This window comes from Tupaia chinensis, unplaced genomic scaffold (assembly GCF_000334495.1).
Source record: "Tupaia chinensis unplaced genomic scaffold, TupChi_1.0 Scaffold144991_2, whole genome shotgun sequence".
Classification (NCBI taxonomy): Eukaryota; Metazoa; Chordata; class Mammalia; order Scandentia; family Tupaiidae; genus Tupaia; species Tupaia belangeri.
In genome coordinates this window covers 4133113-4138551 of record NW_006204851.1, presented here as the reverse complement: position 1 = coordinate 4138551, position 5439 = coordinate 4133113, and the positions used below count along the sequence as shown (strand labels likewise).

General features: G+C 33.8%; 1 pseudogene; it reads left to right on the top strand.

Moving 5' to 3' along the window:
• Nucleotides 1-850: 850 nt before the first annotated feature.
• Nucleotides 851-961, top strand: LOC114005960 (uncharacterized; annotated as a pseudogene).
• The last annotated feature ends 4478 nt before the right edge of the window (nt 962-5439 follow it).

The following is a 5439-nucleotide window of genomic DNA, read 5'->3' as shown; positions in this document are numbered from 1 at the left end:
TTTCTATTTGCAGATGACAGCATTATATAAATCCAAAATCCGAAAGAATCTACAAAAAAAGTCCTGGAAGTGACAAATGTACACAGTAAAATGGCAGAATACAAAATCAACACACAAAAACCTACAGCACTTCTATACACCAACAATGAGCAGACCCAGGTAGAATTAAGAAAGTAATCTCATTTATAACAGCGACATAAAGTATAGATACCTAGGAATAAACCTAACCAAAGAAGACAAAGATCTCTACAAGAAAAACTATGAAAAACTAAAAAACAATTTTTAAGTGACACTGAAAAAGTGAAAAGGCATCTCATTTTCCTGAATTGGAAGAATTAATATACTCAGAATGTCACTCCTACTCAAATTAATCTGCAAATTTAATGTAATTGGAATCAAAATTAACAGATATTTTCTTCACAAATCTATAAAACACAATCATAAAATTTGACTGAAATCATAAAAATTCCTGTATTACAGGGATCAGCAGTTAGCATAATGTCTATGTCACTGGACTCCCATGTAGTCGAGCGAGGCTGTTTGAGCCTCGGACCCAGTGCCTTAAACTCACGCCAGGCGTGTGTGCGTGCGTGCCCATGATCCCGAGAGGAGAATGGAGGAGAAGGGATTGTGGTGTGGCCATCCCCCCTGGGGGGTGATTTCTCGCTTTCTGTCTCTCTGTCTCTCTCTGTCTGTCTGGTGAGCGCACGCACCCTACAGCAAAAACCTCTTCAAAAAAGAAAAAAATCTTGAATTACCAAAGTAATACTGGGTAAAAAGATTGGAGTAGGAGGCATCTCACTTCCTGACTTCAAAATATATTACAAAGCTATGATAATAAAAACAGCATAGCTTTGCACAGTGGCAGGATAAACCAATGAGGTTTATCCGAGGCTCGATTATTGCTAATTGAAAACTTTTCCCAAAACAGCATAGTATTTGTGCAAAAACAGGCAGCCTTCCTAGATATTCCTCCACAGTCTCCTTGCTCTATAAGCTCCACAAGTCACCCCTAGAGTAAGATTGCAAAAGAAAGAAAACTATTAAATGGAGTTCATGGTTTTATTGCAACTTATATGATCATTGAAAAAGGGGAAAATGGAAAATGTAATAAGATTTTTTTGATCTAATGTGAAATACTTGACTATGATCATTGAGTACTAACTCTGTCATCAATTTAACCATTTTTATTGATTTTTGAATGATTACTATTGGGTGGACACAATTGGATGATGACATATAGAATTAGAACTAACTGTACATTAATTATGATACAACAGTACTCCAAATGATTTCTTGTATTATTAACCATCTTTGAACCAAAATAAGCTATTTCATAAAAAATAAATATGGTAATTTTTTTCTTTGCTATAGGGCACGTGTGTTTGCCAGGGAGAGCAACAGACAAAAAAGTAAAAGAACCAACCCAGGGGAAATACCCATACTGCAATCTCTTCTCCTCTATTTTCCTCTCAGGATTGTGGGCATATATGCACACGTGCTCACAGAATGTTTTCTAAGCTGCCAAATCCAGGACTCTAATGATGTAGTTAGCCTTGTGGGATCCTTAACCACCTTAACCACCACATCAGTGGCTGGCCAGGGATTTTTATTTTGTAATAAAACATCAAGAATTGTGCCCTTCACAGTTGCTATATGTCTGAGTAAGCTAGTTCCTTATAAAAACAATAAAAGAATTAAAAAACTATACCACAATTTCCAGAATAGCATTAGAGAGACATCATTTTTTTCTTTACATTTTTATCCCATGAAATGATTTAATTGCCCTTTTATTTAAACATTTCTGCATATAGCATGAATCACAAACTTTCCAAGTCTGTTCATTCTCTTGCTTAAGAAAATCCAGTTTTATATTTTGATCCTCTAGGGAATGAAATTGATTTCATTGCCTAAAATCACCCTTTTAAATTTGCAAAAAAGTACAAGTAAACTTCATTGGAAGCTTTTTTTCCACCAAATGAAAGCTATGCTGTATTCTCAACTTTACTAATGAGCTACTGGAATGTAAACACATTTATTCTTATTGAAAGTGGGAAATCAGTGCTTTTCTTCAGCTAATTAACTCATCTAGCTCTAAAATTTTGATGACTGATTTGGTAAACATGCAGTGGATTTTGTCCAAACACCATATTTTAAAATAAATGAACCAATCTCAGCCTGAACACGATGCTGCATGTCTGGAAAAATAACAACAACATCAAATACAATAGATTTGTCTGTCTTTATTTTTTGTAAATGTTTTAGCTAAAATCAAAATGAGATTGTTAAAGTAGTTACGAATTTTAAGTATAGCATTTAACACCAGGATTTCATTTCTACATTTCAGACAAAAAGCCTCAAAACAAAATTCTCACCTTACAAATGATGGACATTTTTTCAAAGGGATTAATTGCCCATAGAATTGAAAACTGAATTATTCAATGTGTTCAGCTTTAAATAAATTGTTCTCTAAGTTTTGTATTTATTTAGATTTCTTTTTCAACTTCAGCTGTTTTATAACCCTTGATTAAAATTCACATGCATATCTTAAAAGAAATAGTTATATTTAAGTTTATTTTTAAATAATGTGCAAATGTTCAAAAAAACTCAAATTATAAAAATCTGCTAAAAATCAAATGGAGGAAAAAATGCAGTTATTTGTAGTTTCATTTGTATTTCTTTAGATGCTCTCATGTTTTATCATCACTCATGAATTTTTCACAGAAATATATACCATATCTTTTTGGCAAAAAAATAAAATATGAACTCAATTATAAAAAGTTATCATACCAATATTTAAGACAAACACTCTAATCTCTTTCATTCATAATATTCAGGCTAGAAAAACCCCATCTACTACTGAAGGTTCTTATATAAAGAAAATAATAATTCAGGATTTATCTAGGATCAAATATTTCATATAAAGTCTAATTTAAATGTGTTTTATGGGAAATAAATTCCATACAAGTTTATTCATTTCAGTGTAATATTATCCTTACCCTGAGTTGTCAATAATGTAGAAGAATGGCAGCAATCAAGAAATAACCTGCCATATGGACTTTCATTATCTTGATTTAGTTTTTAACTAGCCAAGCGTCCTTGAATAAAACACCCTCTCTGAGCTTGAATTTCTGTATCCAGGAATAAGATTCTGTGGTTCCATTTTTAAAGAAACACAAAAATGGAAGATTCCTACATCCTGCTTTAAGAAAACATACCAAGACTTAAAATTTATAAAATAAATTAATTACAAGGTTGTTTACAAAAAGTTTTTCTGTTATTAAAAAGTTTGCTCCTGGGTTATCGTAAGCTTGATCTCCTGTGGGGCAGTTCAAAGTTTACACATCATTTATTTATATATACCATAAAGAGGCTAAAATATGAGTCTCTAATACAGCTTGCTTAGGAAAAAGCCAGAGATATTTGAAGATGAAAAAGTAGGAGATATTTGTCATACCTCTACCATATGTCATAGAATATCAGAGGTTATTTAAGAACATCCAATGTATTCTAAACTATTCAACCAAAGCATTCTTTGTTGTTGTTGTTACGGGGCACATACACTCTTCAGAGAGGGACAAAGAAGGAAAGTGAGAAGTCACTCCAAAGGGGATGGCTAAGCCACAGTCCCTTATTCTCCATTCTCCTCAGGATTTTGGGCATGCACACACACTTACCTGGTGTGATTTTCAATCTGCTAGGTCTGAGGCTCAAACCATGGTTGACCATGCGGGAGTTCAGTGCCTTAACCAACACACCACCTGTTGACCAATTCCAGAGCATCCTTAAAAGCACATAGCCCAAGAAAGAGTAAGTGTGAATTATCTTTAGGAGATAGGGGGAGAGGATTAATGCTAATTTGGAAAATCGAAATTTTATTTTTTATGAAAATAAGGTCTTCTTCCAGTAAAATGGGTGTTTCCAGAATATGTGCTGTATTTAAATTTTTGCCACAAGTACCCATGGAATAATACCATGTAACATTAACTTTTCAGCACTTTCAGATGTGTAGACAGGGATCCAGAATATAAATTTAATGCACGTCTGATCTAATTTTCAGAGATACTCTCTACAGGAATAGAAAAAAATAATAAAATTTGCCTAGAATCATAAAAAGCCTCATAAAGCCAAAGCAGTACTCAACAAAAAGAATAAAATAGGAGACATCTCACTACCTGACTTCAAAATATATCATAAAGCTGTGATAACCAAAAGAGCCCAGTATTAGCAGAAAAACAGGCATGTAGAACAATGGAACAGAACAGAAACCCAGAATTAATCCCCAAATCATGTAACCAGCTGATTTTTGGCAAATGATTTAGACAATCCAGTGGCGAGAAGAAAGTCTCTTCATCAAAAGGTGCTGGAACGACTGGATATTCACATCCAGAAAAATGAAACTAGACCCCTTTCTCTATCACTAACAAAACAACTAAAAATGTAGGAAAGATCTAAACATAAAGACTTATATTATAAAACTACTGGTAGAAGACAAGGGATAAGCTCTCAAAGATATTGAATTAAGCAAAGATTTTTTAAATAAACCCCCTAAAGCACAGGCAATAATCCCAAAAATAGACAAGTGGGACTGCATCAGGCTAAAAAGCTACATAGCAAAGGAAACATGAATCAGAATGGAGACCCTAGCCTCAGAATGGAAGAGAATATTTATAAACTACACTTCAGTTAACATACTGATAACCAGAGTGTATAGGGAACTCAAACAACTTACTCACAAAAATTAAAAAAAAAAATGATTACATTATGGTTATGTTGCCGGACTCCCATGCAGTCGACCGCAGTACAAGTCTTGGACCTAGAGGCTTAAAACACACTGGGAGTATGTGTATGCATGCCCAAGTTCCTAAGAGAAGAACGGAGGAGAAGGGATTGAGGTACGGTCATCCCCCCTTTGGGATGATTTCTTGCTTTCTATTTCTCTGTCTCTCTGGTGAGCTCATGTGCCCTATAGCAAAAAATCTCTCTCTCTCAAAAAAAGTGGGCAAACGAGATAAACTGATAACTTTCCAAGAGAGACATACGAGTGGCCAAAAGGCATATAAAAAATGTTCAGCATTTCTTACCATAAGGGTAATGCAAATCAAAACCACAATAAAATACCTCAACAACAGAAAGTAAAAAAATAGACCAGTGTTAGAAATACAAAGAACAGTATTTTTTGTTCACTAGAATAGAGAATCCTTTTACAGTGTATTACTTGAAACCTTGGCAAATTTTGAGGTTTTTCTTTTTTGTAAAATTATGCACGGAAATTTAATGCCTCAAAACTACTTTTAGAAGAATATTTCTACTTACCTATAGATCAGAGAAGCAATTTCCAATAAATCTCTAAAAGAATTTTACAAAAACAGGAACAATTACTGTCAAATGCAAATATTCTCCACTTGAAAGCTGTTGAAGCTGTTACTCTAAACAGTT